Source organism: Pseudophryne corroboree, chromosome 10, assembly GCF_028390025.1.
Source record: "Pseudophryne corroboree isolate aPseCor3 chromosome 10, aPseCor3.hap2, whole genome shotgun sequence".
NCBI lineage: Eukaryota > Metazoa > Chordata > Amphibia > Anura > Myobatrachidae > Pseudophryne > Pseudophryne corroboree.
This window is the reverse complement of record NC_086453.1, coordinates 218,682,886-218,699,754: the sequence shown is the minus strand read 5'-3', so window position 1 is coordinate 218,699,754 and position 16,869 is coordinate 218,682,886. Positions and strand designations below refer to the sequence as shown.

General features: G+C 46.2%; 1 protein-coding gene across 3 annotated transcripts in view; it reads right to left on the bottom strand.

Annotated features, from left to right (window-relative positions):
• PLCH2 (phospholipase C eta 2) overlaps positions 1 to 16,544 on the bottom strand; it is a 1,361,647-nt gene extending 1,345,103 nt beyond the window's left edge. For all 3 annotated transcript variants that reach the window (XM_063943084.1, XM_063943088.1, XM_063943089.1), the window contains exon 1: positions 16,326 to 16,544. The gene's annotated coding sequence lies outside the window, so the exon portion shown is untranslated. The remainder of the gene's footprint in view (positions 1 to 16,325) is intronic.
• Between the last annotated feature and the right edge of the window lie 325 nt (positions 16,545 to 16,869).

Here is a 16,869-nt window from a genome sequence, read left to right as displayed (position 1 = left end):
TGTGTATGCACTGCAATGCGCAGGCACGTCAGACGCCTGCACCGGGCATCGGTGCATAGCGATGGGATGGGCGAATGCAAGGAGATTGACAGGTAGAGGGCGTTTGTGGGTGGCAACTGACCGTTTTCTGAGACTGTCTGGAAAAACGCAGGCGTGTCCAAGCATTTTCAGGGAGGGTGTCTGACGTCAATTCCAGTCCAGGACAGGCTGAAGTGATCGCAGTGGCTGAGTAAGTCCTGGGCTGCGCAGAGACTGCACAAAATCAGTTTGTGCAGCTCTGCTACACATGTGTTCACACACTTGTACAGCTCGAATACCCTCCCCCTGTAGGCGGCGACTATCTGATCGCAGGACAGCAAAAATCGCTGCCCAGCGATCAGGTTTGAATTAGGCCCTTAGTTTTTTTTTTATATACAGGCATGATGCTCAGTGGGAGACAATCTTCACTATGTCCTATCATATGTCCCAATGTTTAAACCATTCAGAAATGCATGTCAAGCTACTGAATAGACTGTATCTCACTTCTTACAGATTGCATACATTCTTGTCTTCCTTCTCTAAGTATTGTTGGCGGAATTGTGGAGAGGTGGGACATGAGTTCCATGTTTTTTGGTCCAGCCCTGTTCTTCACAATTTTTGGAATTAGGTATTCTTATTGATTAATAAGGTATTAGGCCTGTCTCTGACCCGCTCCCCATCACTGGCTTTGTTACACATTTATCCTGCAGTTGTGCAGCCCCATCAGAGATATGTACTTGGCCATATTTGCATAGTGGCGCATGCTGCTTTGGCCCAATTTTGAAATCAACTCCTTCCCCCTCCTGTACTTAAGATTTTCCATAAAGTTAATTTTCATTTTGTCATGGAAACAGGGTTTATGGCATACTCTTCCTCAGCCTCTTTCACAATTATGAAGTGAATGGCTTGGCACGAATAAGTGACACATGGTAAAGGTGCTCAATTTGCATCCCAGCCGCCTCAGTCAACTCCTCTCCAGTTTAGTTTAAATTAAATTGACTCTCCCTGCAGTAGACCGCGAGGTTAATTGAGGTCACCGCAAAATTCCCAACATTTACTATAATGGAGGATCACTAGCCTCCATTATAGCCTTTGCGCTCCGCCTGATTGACAGGCCAGGAGCGCACAGCCAATCAGGAGAGTGATATGACGTGGCGCTCCCTGATTGGCTGGCGGGTCCACAACTGACAGAAGTCACGAGGTGTCCCGCCATTCGGGGAAAGGGGATCCATGTGTTAACATGGATTCCCTTTAGTTGTGTGGTTCGGGCTTATGCGGTTTGTTATTTTATTAACCCCTGAATGCCTACATGGAAAGAAGAGGACCGATCTACACCGGATTTTAGGTGAGTATATTGGGTTTATTTTTTTTACAGGTACCCTAAAGGAATCTACGTTGACAAGGGGACCGAGGGGCTCCGTGGGACACTAGGTAAGTATGTGTGAGTGTATAAGTGTGAATGTACGTGTGTACTTAAAGTACTTTCACGGCGTGTGTGTACTGTCTTTATTGTAATATTTATTTTACAGGTGGAACCATAGGTACCAGCGGACCCTTTAATGCACTGCATGCTGGTACTTGTGGTTCTCCAAGTACCAGCATGCAGGGGAGGCTTGCTGGAACCTGTAGCTGCACAGGTAAAAGACAATATTAAATATTTTTTTTACACATGGGCTATCAGCCTGCCATCCACAGCCCGCGGATGGCAGGGACAGCCCCGGGTTTCATCCCTGGCTCTTGGGTGCCTGGAGGGGGGGACCCCTTTATTCCCCACTCACCCATGGAACCTAGGTCTGGGGTGACGAGTTGGAGGGGTAATGCCACGGCCGCAGGGACCTACATAAATGTTTCCTCTCCCCCCACCCCCCGGCTGTGGCCTTATCTCCCTGGCTAGTGGAGCCCTGTGCTGTTTCAAAAATATGGGGGACCCCTACATCTTTTGTCCCCCATATTTTTGGAACCAGGACCAGTCCAAGAGCTCGGTGCTGGTTGTATAAATACTGGGGAACCCTGTGCAATTTTCCCCCGGTATTTTAACACCCAGGTCCGGCTCAAAGAGCCAGGGGCCAGTTATGCTTGAGGGGGGGACGCCACGCAATTTTATTTTTTTTACTGTTTCACTCACTTTTACACAGAGAAGCATACACGGATCTCACTGATCCGTTCATGATTCTCCAAACACGCCAACAAAAGCAGGTCTATTTCAAAGTTCTATTTCTGTATGAATTCCATGCTTTGCAGCAGTGTTTGGCTATTGGGGATCATTCCGACCCGTTCACACGCTGCTGTTTTTCACAGCGATGCAAACGGGTCGGTTCTGCGGTGGCCGCAAAACGCAGGCGTGTCGTTGCCCAGCGAGCAACGACAAGAAGAACGAAAGAAGATTGACTTGAGGAAGGCGTTCCGGGGTGTCAACTGACCGTTTTCTGGGAGTGGTGCAGTGAACGCAGGCGTGTCCAGGCGTTTGCAGGGGGGTGTCTGACATCAATTCCGGGACCGGACAGGCTGAAGACATCGCAGTGGATAAGTAACTTCAAAGCTACTCAGAAACTGCACAAAATGTTTTTGCATAGCTCGGCTGCACAAACGTTCGCAGCCTTGCTATGCAAAAAAACCCTTCCCCATAGGCGGCATCTAGTTGATCGCACGGGCAGCAAAAAGTAGCTACGTGCGATCAACTCAGAATGACCCCCATTGTCATCAGTGATAGAGAATACGAATTCTTAGTAAATTCCCGTGTTGTATGAGGTGTATGTGAACAAACAACCATGTTTGACCGATGGTCTGTTGATATGTATTTGTGTGGACAGCAGTATATCTCAATACAAATTGCCCCAACACTGCAGAAATTTGTGTTTAGTAAATTTTGGAGTTGTATTTTGCCTGAAAATGCAATCTCTAATCAAACAGGGAGCTTAGTAAATTTCCACCAGTATGTTTAATATGTTAATTTTTGTGTCACATTTGTATATTTTATTCCTTTAATATTTAGTGGTGTGTTCTATATTGCAGTGTGTGAGCAATGGAATTTCTGCACTCCCATATTTCATGTTTCCTCCTCCTTCCCCTGCCACTTCCCCACTCCTTTTTTGTTTTCTGTATCCTCTTCCTAACAATGTTTTAATATATACTATTGATGATAACAAAATTATAGATGGATGATGATTGGTGTCTATGGGCAACTTCTCCACTGGTCCACTGTTTAACTGCTTGATACATCAACCCCCAAATGTGAGTCAGAGCTACTAATCCTCCTCTCTCCCGGCTGCTTCCCCTGTGTGAGGTACACCACCAGATGGTATGTACAATGAGTGAAGCCTGAAGTGCTGTCAGACCAGGACCTGCTGCTATGGCATGAAGCTGGCCACCCAGTACAACCAGGCGCTCCCACTCTCCTGGCTCAATCTTCAGTGACCAATTGTGACAGGATATTCCTGACCTGTGGACCTTGAAAGGGGCAGAGTGTGGGGAAACTGTACAGAGTTGAACAAAATTGCGTTAATAACATATTGGGTCCTCGGTTTGCATGTTTAAGTATTGTGAAATATATTTTTTCCTATTCTTGTTAATTACATTCATTTTCTATATATTGTATTAGTGCCTAAAGATTTTTTTTGCTTAATCCATGCAAATACGTACATGTCCCCAGATAATGAAATTGGAATGAAGACCTGTCTTGAAGAAGTTGCAGGGCTTTGCTGTGAATAAGCCCCATTGATGGAACCCGAAGAGGTGAGATTGTGATGTCTTTCGGAATTGGAACTCCCTGAAAACGGTCAGTTGCCACCCACAAACGGGCTTTTTCTGTCAGTCACCTTGCGATCGCCCGTGCCATCGCTTTTCTCGCACCATCCCTTCGCTGACCAGCGCTCCCCGTCGCTCCCTGACGCTGCAGACCAACACGCCTGCGCATTGCGCAGTTCAGACCTGATCGAAGGCTGTACGAAAACGCAGCCTAGCGATCAGGTCCGAATTAGGTCCAGTGGCACATCTACGATCAGCTTACCTGGCATGCAGGGGGACACCCAGCACAGGGCTAGCCTGCCCCACATGCCAGGCCCTAGCCCGCCGCACAAGTACAAAAGCAGCGCACAGCGGCAATGCTTTTGTACTTGAAGAGTAGCTCCCTACCAGCGCAGCGCCTGCAGAAGCGATCACAGGGCTGAGTCGGCTGTCTGGCATGCGCCGGCGCATGCGCAGTTCAGACCTGATTGGCTGCTGTGCGAAAACGCACAGCAGTGATCAGGTCTGAATTAGGCCCATTGTTGGAAAAAGGTATGTCCTTTGGGCACATTTGCTATTTAAGGAGCGCTGACTGTTATCAGCCACGGCACGGCTCGTGGAGGAGGCAGGTCCCGGCCGTTGCCTAGCGACCAGGACGCTGCACTTCCTCCGTCAGCCGCCGCTTCCAGGTTCCGCCCTGCACCTAGCAACGCTACCGCAGGGGGGACTGGGAGCCGCCGAGCGCCTAACAACCGGGACGCTAGTCGTAGGCAGAGTTCCTGGTTGCTGGTCAACTAGTCTAGCCGTGTCTTGTGGACATGCAGCAGCACAGCACACGTCCTTTCATTTATCTCTGATTACTGGGTTCTGATTGGTGCAGCACCATTTATATTCCCTTACTTGCTTCTCTCAAATCGCTGGTGATAGTTCCTGCTTAAGTGTGAACCTGTCAGCTCGCATGAGATCTGTCTGCCTGTGTTATACCCGTGACTCGGAGACCTTGCCAGACTGATTCCCTGTTCAGATCCAGCTAGCCTTGTATTCAGGTTTTTGTGGAGTCTCCACACAGACACTGCTTTGCCTGCATTTCTTTATTGTGTACATCCTGTGAATTGTTACATGTAATTCCAGTCTAGTTGCTTATAACATCTTTGGGCATTGTTGCTTTCATATGTATTAAGTTGCTTATTACATCTTATGCATTGTTGCATTCACAATCATTCGTATATTCCGTGTCATTGCTTTCAACACCCTGTGCATTGTTATACGTACATTTTGTTTATGCTAAGAACACACTCCTCAGTCTGTGCCTTAGCATAGTAGTAAGGTTGTGTCAGGTGAACGTCTCACCGTACTGCATTTACCCCTGCCCAGCCTCCGATAGTCGCCTTGTATATACAGAAAACCTGGGGACATCTGAGTACGGGGATGACATAATTCACCCTGGAAAGGCGGCTGCTATAGGCAAAGTCTTTGGCTGCGGGAGACTAAAAGACTGCTGGGCAGTGGGTAATTGCGTGAGCGTCACAAGGCACCACCTATAAACCTACGGAACTGAGTGTAATCATAACACTGCTAGACCACCAGGGCATCAGTGAGAGAACCGCTACGGCCACTTAAGTCCCTAACCATCCAGCAAGCTCTTCGTCTTGGAAATTAGGCCCAGCGGCTTTTGTGCAGTGGGGAAGGCATAGGCAAACGCAGGGGGAGTTTCCAGTTGCTTGGAAACCCCCCTCCTCAGCCCACTCTATAACCACTATAGCAATTGTATATAATACATTTTTACTAGAGCTGCATGTTTTAAAGATCTCTTCAGTATTACAAATGAAATAATTAGCAACACCAGTGGATCTTTTAAAACGTGTCAGCCAGTAATTAATACACGTGTGTGCACTAACTAGGAGATCTGTAAAACATGCACTGTTAGGGGTGCTCTGCTATAGGCCATCTACAGGGTTAATTATTAATACTGTATTGTGTACACATATGTCCAAGGCAGTTTCTAGGTTCTTCTGCAGACCCCCCAGACTTGCTCCAATGCTCTGGATTGGTGACCACATCTGATATAAAGCATTCAGCCTAGGCAGGATGTCCCTACTGCAACATCTAATGGCTTACTGTGATCGCTGGCCCTATATATGTCAGAATTCTGACATACAGTACATTGCACTTGGTATGATGCATGTTATAGCTGCTTCATGCTAATTATGCCCTCTTCATGGACTGGTCACATGCACTCTAACATCAATCAGTTGGAAACCCCTGTCTAGAAATCCTGCGTTTGCCACTGGGAGGTTGCTGTGACTTCACTGTCACATGATTTCTTCTTCCTACCACGTAGTGAGCCATGACCATAATGAAATCGTTCATTGCACCCTCTCAGGATATCCCATCTGTGCATTTTGTACCTGCTATTAAAAAAATGTGGTGCAGAGATTAATGGCTGATGTAGGGGTGCTCCATGGGACAACCCTCTCTCTTTACAATAAACCCCCCTTGCGTCTTTCTCCCTTGGGCATCCTCCATCACCTGAATACACCCAGGAAAAGGAACAGACAGTTCACTGCTGAGATCATCTTAAGCATTTAGGTAGATAGTATGGGAGGTACACACTAAAAGTGGCACCTGGTTGGCTCCACTTGTCCTGAAGTGCAACCCCAGTCATTCATTTAGAGAAAAAAATCATTCACTTTCCGTTTTATAAATAATTTTGTGGGCTAAAATGTCATGTTCGAAATCAAAACTGACCTAAAAAAGTAACTACCATACTTTTTTGTTTTAAACACAGTTGAACAGGAAAGGGCGAGAGTAGTGACAGAACAATTTAGAGCCAATCACAGCATTAAAAGTCTGACAGCAGCACAGAGTATGTTAGCTATGTGAAAAGTTCTCTGTGTGTGTCCATGTCCACAACACTGCTCAGTATTGATGCAATGCTAATTTCAAACTTCTGTGGGAAGACTGACTGCATACCTCCCAACTTCTGTCCCTTCTGAATCGGGACACGCGACGCAGCCGTGGCTGCAAAGGGGTGGAGCTTCGGGTAGAGGGGTGGGTCTCGTGGTAAAGGGACGTGGCCGATTGCCGCGACCCCCGGTTTCATTATTTTGGGGGCGTGTCCAGCGCTCCATGAGCTGCTGGACAGCCCCCGGCTCCCCTCCTTGTGATGATAGATACCGCACGGCATCTATTCAGTGTGATCACCGGCTGCTTTGCAAAGCAGAGCAGCGGCGATCACTACTCCCAACTGCCCCCCCCCCCCCCCCCCCCGTCCGCGGGACACTGCGACCCGCAGGAGGGACGGCAGGACAGTGTCCAATTAGCGGGACTGTCCCGCTGAAATGGGGACAGTTGGGAGGTATGTGACTGTCAAGATATTTGCTCACTGTGCACATCTTTTTTTTCTTTCCATCTTTGTTATTATGTTTTAACTTCAATTTAAAAGAATATATTTTTGTCACAGAGTATACATCCAATTTAACCTAAGATGAGAGGCACCTCATTCCCTTGTATGGCTGACACATCCCTTCTGTTATGTGCTCTATCTTAAACATACAGTAAAAGAACAAGGCTGTAATCACTCCGAACTATGACACAGTCTTATCAGGAGCCTGCTGCTAGTCAAACCATGCAAGCATGACCTACAGCAGGGGTGTCAAACTCAAATTCATCGGGGGCCGCATCAGCAGTTTGGTCCCCATCAAAGGGCCGGTTGTATCTGTAGGTCTATGTGTCCACTCTTTATTATCATAAATTAATGTCACTGCATTCAATTATTACTGTTTTTTGTAATATGTGCCCAGCCATCTGCCCCCTTTTAAAGTGCCCAGCCATGTGCCCCCTTTTATAGTGCCCAGCCATGTGCCCCCTTTTAAAGTGCCCAGCCATGTGCCCCCTTTTATAGTGCCCAGCCATGTGCCCCCTTTTATAGTGCCCAGCCATGTGCCCCCTTTTATAGTGCCCAGCCATCTGCCCCCTTTTATAGTGCCCAGCCATCTGCCCCCTTTTATAGTGCCCAGCCATCTGCCCCCTTTTATAGTGCCCAGCCATGTGCCCCCTTTTATAGTGCCCAGCCATCTGCCCCCTTTTATAGTGCCCAGCCATCTGCCCCCTTTTATAGTGCCCAGCCATGTGCCCCCTTTTATAGTGCCCAGCCATCTGCCCCCTTTTATAGTGCCCAGCCATCTGCCCCCTTTTATAGTGCCCAGCCATCTGCCCCCTCCATTTACTTTACTTACCTTTTACTTCTTTCTTTCTTTTACTTCTTTCTTCTTGCTCCTCTCCGCGGCGTCCGCGCGCTCCTCTGATCCCTGGAGATGTCGGGCGGACGTCACGTGATGACGTCACGTCCGACACCCAGGGAGCAGTGCGGGGCAGGAAGAAGTCGGGCCAGGTCCCGGAAGGTAAGTAAATTATTATTTTTTTTTTTTAACTTGAGCCATTTTTAAAATGAATTTACTCCGTGCAGGCACGGAGTAAATTCATTGAAAAAAAAAAAGGGGAGGCTGCAAGGCTGGCGGCGGCACCGCGGGCCATCAGACGAGGTCTGGCGGGCCGGATTTGGCCCGCGGGCCTTGTGTTTGACACCCCTGACCTACAGTATATAGCAGCCAGACAACTAGCCCTGCAAGTGTCTGTGGTGTTCTTTGGGGTATGGGTAAATCTCTCACGTGAATGACGATTATTCATTGATTGAAAACAGTAACTTTGCTTTGGCCAACTGACATGAGGCTAATAGCAAATACTATTATATATATAAGCAGCAGTATTGATTTAATGTCTTTGATTTGTAAGGAGCAACATTGATTGTTACCTGTCTGGGCCAGATTAACAATGGTGCGGATAGAGCTACAGCTCCAGGCCTCCACAAAAAAATAGGCCCATCATCATGGCAGAATGATGATAAAAAGCCGCCTAGCTGGCCACATAGTCAGCCTTAAATAATAAGTAATAAAATTGTATTTCTAGTTTTCTCACACAATACTGCAATTTTCTATTTTTATGTATTTTGTGAGACAGTGGGTCTGATAGTGTAGGGGTGTACACACCCACATGTCACTGACCACACCCACACAGCACTCACCACACCCACACAGCATTGGTCACAGCTTCTTACCTTCTCAGTATAGGCCTGTAAAGCATTTTCAGACCCAGGCCCATGTGGCCCTTCATCCGGACTTGTTACCAGCAGGTGCATCAGTTCATACCTGGCGCCAGGAGGCAAAATAGAAGGTGCTCCAGCAACAAATGTAGATATGACTGAAATGTGTACACCTCTGCAGCATACTTGCCTACTCTCCCGGAATGGCCGGGAGGCTAACGAAAATCGGGTGGTGCTCCTGGAAGAAAAGGCAAGTCTCCCGGACGAGTGCCCACCACCCGCAACCCACCCGCATCACCTACATAACCCCCGGCGGCGCAGTTCAAAGTGCGCGGTCCGGGAGTCAGATGAAACGATTTGCGTCATCCTGGCCTCGCCCCCTGCCTTGCAATGCCAATATTAACGGCAGCCAATCCCCCAACCCCGCCCCTAAGCGTCATCAAGCCGCATCTCCACACCCCCGCTGCTCCGACCTGGCTGCCTCCTCCCGGAGGGGGCAGCCAGATTGTCGATAAGTATGCTCTGCATCGCCAATACTTGCATACGCTCAACTCCAGAGCAGTGTGAGAAACAAGAAAGCTGCGCTCCACAAACATGTCTAAGTTCATTTTAGCATCAGCAGAGCAGTAGAAAGCCTGGCTGGGCCCAGGCACTTTTCAGGGGGCATGGCCTAATCCCAGGAGGCGTGGTCTAATCCCAAGAGGCGTGGTCATGCACCCTTAGAAAAAAAAAAAATAGTACTTTAAGAACCTCCCTGACCACATTGCAGCCCAGCACACAGCAGGGCTGAGGAGCAGATCTGCAGTTGCTGCTGCCAGGTAAGGGGTGGGGACCTGGGCTCCCACAGGGTACCTCCACCAGACCTGGGGATGGGTAATTAGTACCCCCCCCCCCCCCCCCCATCCCTCAGAGCCACAGAGTATAAGGCCTTACAACAGTAAAATATCTGCATGTTTCTATAACTCTTCAGTTCCTGAATTTGATGTAAAGGAATTATTACATCTGGATGACTGCTGGGGTCATGGCTTGGCAAACCTTTGATAATGTACTGAACATACCTATCCTACAGTCAAGCAATCACCCCCTGTAAATCTCAGTAAATCATACCTCCCAACTGTCCCGATTTTCGCAGGACAGTCCATTTTTTGGGGGATGCTTCTGTCACTCTCTGGCTGCTTTTCTTAGTGCGGAGCAGCGCAGCGGTAAATAGACGCTTTTCACAGGAGACAGAGTGACAGGGGGCATGCCAGCAGCTCTCAGAAGGCTGGCTACGCCCCCACAGTTATGAAATTGTGAGGCACAGCTCGCGATCACGGGATGTCTGCAAAGCCATGCCCCCTTTCTATAGGCCACATCCCTTTTTTGGGCGGCCGCGGCTTCGCCACGCAAGCAGAGTCCCTGTTTACAAATTCCCGATTTTGGGAGGTATGGTATATTCCTTCTGGACACTCAGAGCTTCAAAGTGATAGAGAAGAAGCTTAGTCATCTTGCCCGATAGTATATCACACATATCTCACTAACCACCACCTGAGTCTTTTTTTCTTTATCTGTGTCTGTACTCTAAACACACTATTGACTGATAATAGGTTGCGCTGGAGATGAGTGATGACATAGCCAACAGATCACAGGATGAGACAGATTACAAGTGTTGACACCACTGATTACATAGGTGATTCTATACACTCATGTAACAAATACAAAGATGTAAGAAGTCACAAGAAGTTCTGTGACTGTAAAGAAGTACAACGATAATGAGTGTTTTTATATCAGGCACATAACTGAGGTCACTTTGTCACCTAGTCTAGTTATGACATGCTGGTGAATAGGTGTGTGCCCAGCACAATTCAGGCAGGTATGCTCTTTTGCATATGCAGTTTGATGATATATGCTGGCTCTGAGCCCCAACACCCCAACAACTGCATACAGTATGCCATAGCTGATCCCTTGTCTGATGAGATTCCAAAGCGTAGCCTGCATGAAAACTATCAGTGAGCAGGGGATGAACATTTGCAAGCCCAGGAAGCACAGTGCTTGCTCTATGTTAAGCAGTTTGTTGTTATCTTTCACTGTGCAAATGTTTACATTATAAGAGAGTTAAGTCCCTAGTCAGCACCATATTTTGTGTTTTATGCAAAAATAAAGACAGACATTTGTCAAAATATTTTTGTGTCATCTCTTACAATGAAATGCAAATGTAAAGATCAACCAATGTCTATATCCAAATAATATTGGTGAGACAATTCTAACAAATATTCTGCATTTGCTTTAAATGGACAAAACAAAATGAAATAGATTAATAGCTCCAGCGTTATATGGGGTACACACTTGAAGGATGTAAAGCTGGGTACACGTTGCAATATATTGCTCTATATCGCTCATTTTCAGGGTAATGAGTGATATAGTGCACTATATCGCACTGTGTGAAGGCACTATAGGGGTCATTCTGACCCGATCGCACGATGCAGTTTATCGCAGCGGTGCGATCGGGTCAGTGCTGCGCATGCCAGATGGCCGAAGACCGTCGCTGTGCTACGATCGCCTCTGCCTGATTGACAGGCAGAGGCAGTCACTGGGCGGGATGGAAGGGGGCATTTGGCTACCATTTCGTGGGCAAGGTCCAGCCGATGCAGGAGTGACTGGACCATACGGGGGGCGGGTCGCAGTGGCTGCGTGACGTCACACGCAGCCACTGCGGGCTGGGGAGCGACGAGTAGCTCCCGGCCAGCACGCTAAAGCTGCGCTGACCGGGAGCTACTCCAAAAGTGCAAAAGCATTGCCGCTGTGCGATGCTTTTGCACTTCTGCGGGGGATGGGGACTGCCCTGTGCTGGGCGTCACTCCGCATGTCTATGGTCATAATCGTAGCCCAGCAAAATTTTGCAGGGCTACGATCAACTCGGAATCACCCCTTATATCGTTCACTATGCGCGCTCCTGTTGGTCGTTTACTAGGTGCTATCTCATTTAAATATGCAGCTCTATTTATGCTAGTTAGCTCAATATAGTGCATATAGTTCAGTGTGTATTGGAATGAACGATATAGTGAATCATTTGCGTCATCACAGCCACTCCCCGAACACTCCCCAAACACTACATTAACAGGCATCAACGAGGGGATGCCTAAACTACATAATTAGTAATGGTACTACTGGGGGAACACTGGACGACCTCCCCTTATTAGCAATCAGTGCTATATCGCTGATTTCTAATTAGGGGAGATCACCAGTGCATACACACCGAACTATATCGATGAACAATATCATTCAGTGAGGTCATCCCCTGCACTCCCCGAACATGCAGCTCAATAATATAGTTAAAGTTGAGCTGCATGTTTGGTAGATCATGGATGAATGAGAATAACCCGTGGGTGCGCGCATCGTTCATTCATACACACTAGACACCCGCCTTGAGAAAGACCCATAGCATTTTGGGTTGAAACGCGTTGGATGTTTTGTGGATCCTGTGTTCCGGTGAAGGGTGAACTGCCATTCATTTACCAGAGAAGTACACCTGACTGCCTGCCCGGGAGGATCGTTGTGGTGACTATTCAAATAACACGCTTGTTTGAGGACTGTTTCAAACCAATTCTCCAATTGCTCTGGTAATTGTTCCATCTGTAGCACCTTACACCTGGACTTGAGGGATTGAAATTTTAGAAACATTTTGGTTTTTGTTTATATGTGTTGTATTAAATTTAAAAAATATTTAAACTGTACTACACATGATATGTTTTTATTCCATTCCATGTGCTGAGAGTCAAATACGCATCGGCCAAAAGAGATCTTGAGGACGACCTCTACAAAGGAATGTATCATTCTATCTAATTGAGTGACTCACATATTGTATAGGGGCACCCAGCTATAACTACTGCCTATCTATATTGTATTTCTGTTGTATTGGAGTGTTTTGGGGAGACACTTGTTTTGGGAGTTGCAGTAGCCAGGCAGCCTTTTGCGCAGTTGAAGGCACAACAGTTATTTCTGTTATAAACCCGTGGGTGCCCGACAAAGCTCCGTTTGGGACAAGGACGGACAGCTAGATAGACACAAACACACAGAAACAGACAGACTCACACCCAGGGGTGGATTTAGGGGTTAGGCCCCTAGGCACATTATGCCCCCCCCCCCCCCCCCGTCATGTCATTGCCCACTTCATGTCAAAGACAGTCCTGATGCCAAAAGTCGTGGTGGGATGAGTTTCGTGGCGGTCTGAAGGCACCAAAATTTGCAGCTCATTGTCCCAACCCCATCAGTTGCAGAATAAAAATATGTGTAGCCATGTTATAGTAACTGAAAAGTAATGCATAATATCTAGCTGAAAGTTATTTTATTAACTGTCTGATATTACAAGTAGCCATTTAATAAGTCTGTTAAAAAATAAAATAAGTAGCTATAGCACGTAAAGTGTAACAGTCAGAAAATAATATGTCATGTAATGCATATGTAATCATGTAAAAATTAACTGTTAGAAAATAATGAGTAAGGCTGGATACACACTGGCGCGACGATGTTCCAAAATGCCATTTTGGAATGACATATCGCTTAATCGCTCAGTGTGTACGCAGGATTGCGTGCTCCCGCGAAAGCTTGCGACAGTCGCTAGGTTTGATGTGCTGAACATCAAACCTAGCAATATCGCTAGCGTCCTTATTTATGCTAATGAAGGACAGAACATGATCGCTCCAACCTTCATTAACATTGCTGCAATGTATACGGGCATCGGAACAAATTCCCGTCATCCCAGTGTGTACCCAGATTAAGCATGTAACATGTAACAGTCAGAAAATAATACAGGTGTAGACATGTAACTCATAAATATCTCTAGACCAGCCCGTCAAAATGATGGATCAAAAGAACAGTAATGTCAGCACCAGCGGCTGTTCGAGCCCGAACGTAGCAACACTTGAATTGCTCCTTCGGGCGCCATCTAGTGGCTACTGACACGCAAATTCCCCCCATAGAGGTGAGAAGCAGCATTACCCTTTTATTTTAAAGGATAATACATATGTAGCAATATTATAGTGGGTATGGGTCCTTAGGTCCCCCACACTTAGGTCGACAGTCATTAGGTTGACCACTATTGGTCGACATGCATTAGGTCGACATGGTCACTAGGTCAACATAATCATTAGGGTGACATGAACAACGGTGACATGGAAAAAGGCCGACATAAGTTTTTTTTTACTTTTTTTGGTGTCGTTTTCTTCGTAAAGTGACAGGGAACCCCAATAAGTGCACCGCGTCCCCTCGCATGGCTCGTGAACTTCGGGCTAGGTGCCTCGCTCCGCTACCGCTGCGCTCGGCACAGGTTACTTTTCCCAATCGTAGTCCACGTGGATCGTAAAGTATGAAAAAGTAAGAAAAATAAGTATGATAAACGCATTTCGACCTTTTTCCATGTCGACCTAGTACATGTTGACCTTGTGACCATGTTGACCTAGTGACCATGTCGACCTAATGCATGTCGACCAATAGTGGTCGACCTAATGACTGTCGACCTAAGTGTGGTCGACCTAATGACCATATCCCATTATAGTAACTGTCTGAAAATAATATAAGTGCAGCCATGAAAGGAGTCACTGTTAGAAAATACAGATGTGTCCACTTACACCCTTGCTCAAATCATGGCAAACAGCCCCATTTGGTGTGCTACAGACTATAGTGACTTAACCACACAATTTGGGGCAGATGTATTAAGATTGGAGAAGTGATAAAGTAGTGATAAGTGCAAGGTAATAACGCACCAGCCAATCATATTCAGCTGATTGGCTGGTGCGTTATTACCTTCCACATATCACTGCTTTATCACTTCTCCAGGATTAATACATCTGCCGCAAAGAGTCTTACTGTAGACATTTTCTTAAAATATGCATATCACTAATGCAACAAAAGTACAATGCACGGGTACACGGACTACCGGCAGTGGCATATCATGTACTTCTAGGTGCGATTCCGTCGCTAAATCGGATGAAAAGGCTTGTGCCTTGTATCTTTCTGCTTAACCAGTGACTTTATACCCATTGGTTTGCTACAAAAGTACTAATCTAGTGTGCCTGGTAGACTCGGATAGACTGTGCAAATAAGATACACAATTCAGGAACAATACAAGTGGCTACTGGTCACGGAGCATCTAAATTACGCTGTATAGCGCAAAAACGCTATGTGTATGAGTATACGTCTGCAATATGAGTAGGCATGTAATATGTAACGAACAAACAAAAATGGCCAGGTGCTTCTCAGATGTATGCTAATATATAACTGAGTGCTTATCACCTTGTGCTGGGGGAGTTGACCCTAAAAGGTATAAAACCAAAAAGAGCAACAAAAAGAATAATGATCCTTTCAATAGTATAAATCTTTTATAACTGCTATTCAGAATTTGCATTTCTCTGTAGTATTTCAGTTTTGTGATATTGCACCCCTATTTATCTACTTATGTTTTACGCTTCATGTCCTTCCTGATATATTTTGATTTTTGTGATGTAATATGTTACGATCAGAAAATAATACCTGTTTAGCTATGTAATAAGACACTGTTAGAAAATAATGAGTAGGCATGTAATATGTAACATTTTAAAAGGTGATACATATGTCGCCATATACTGTAACAGGCAGCGTCGGACTGCGGCATGAAGGGCCCACCGGGAGAATGCCGCTTTAGGGGCCCATTCTTAGAGGTGTGGCCAGACCCAATAGAGGCTTGGATTACCATTAGAGAATGCATGGTATGGGCCCCGTGACATACAGTAAATACTGCTAGTTTATGCATGACAGTGTACCAGGTTAATAACAGCAATGCACTCTAGAAAATACTCTATAGTCCTGTAATGTAACATAAAAAATGTATAATACAAGTGCACAGTTTGGAACCTGGGTGGGCCCCCAAGGCTGTGGGGCCCACCAGGGGTTACCCCTGTACCACTATGGGCCAGGCCAACCCAGGTCACTGTCAGAAGATAAGTGAAGCCATATCACATACCTCCCAACATGAGGTATGATCTATGATGTCATATGTATCTGTCTGCAAATAAATATAAGGCATAATAACCTGAACCAGAAAATAATGCATAGCCAGGAATGAGTAAACATCAGACAATGATACACGTGTATACCGGTAATATGCAGCTAAACTAATATACAACAACCTAGAAGGTACTGTAATACATGTGCAGCCACTGACTAGGTAACTATCTAAAAATAATACATGTGTAACATCCACAGGCTGATCTCACAGCCAATGACAGGCAGAGATAGCTGCAGACATGATGTGACTGAGATAATGCCGGGAAACTTTTAACAGTGTCTGTGACTTTGGAAGAACCAGGAACAGCAGCAAATCCCCTGCACTCCTGTAATATATGTCATTTACCGCTGCAAAGCCAGCATTCAGCTGCATTAGCAGTCCGTACACTGCAATATCCCCTTCACTGTAACATTAGAAGCATGCATTATCAGACATACATTACAGCTGATATAGATGTCTGACCTTCTTCACTGACACCGTCTGCTGGTGAACTTGTCCGCAAGGTCCAGCCAGGATAAATCCTCATAATAAATTCCAAACTGACATATCCCAAGGAGAAAGCTGAAGAACAACAAAGTTTCTTTCCTGCTTCCCAGCCCGCAGTGATCTCAGCTCAGTCATTCAGCCCCTATTCAAACAAGTGAGCTCCAGGGCAACAGCAAGTTCACTGTGGGAGGGAGTGTGGTATAAAGAGGGAGTTACCATCTCCTGTAAGGAAGCCCTTTTTATCCGGATGGGAAACCTGTTCTTCAGGTTAGAAGCTGCTGAAATAGATTTGAATCCTAATATTTCACCTTTTTTTTTTTTTTGCCAGATTACAGGGGGGGGGGGGGGGGGGGGGGCGTCATTTTGAAACAAATATTGGTTTATATGTATTAATCAGGCAAAGCAGTGTGCTAAATTATTTACAGCATTATTGTTACTTTTATTATTCGCATCACTTCTTTCTATACGTAGGTAACCTGTGGCTAGTCAGCTGTGGCACGGCAAGTAACAGCATAACCGT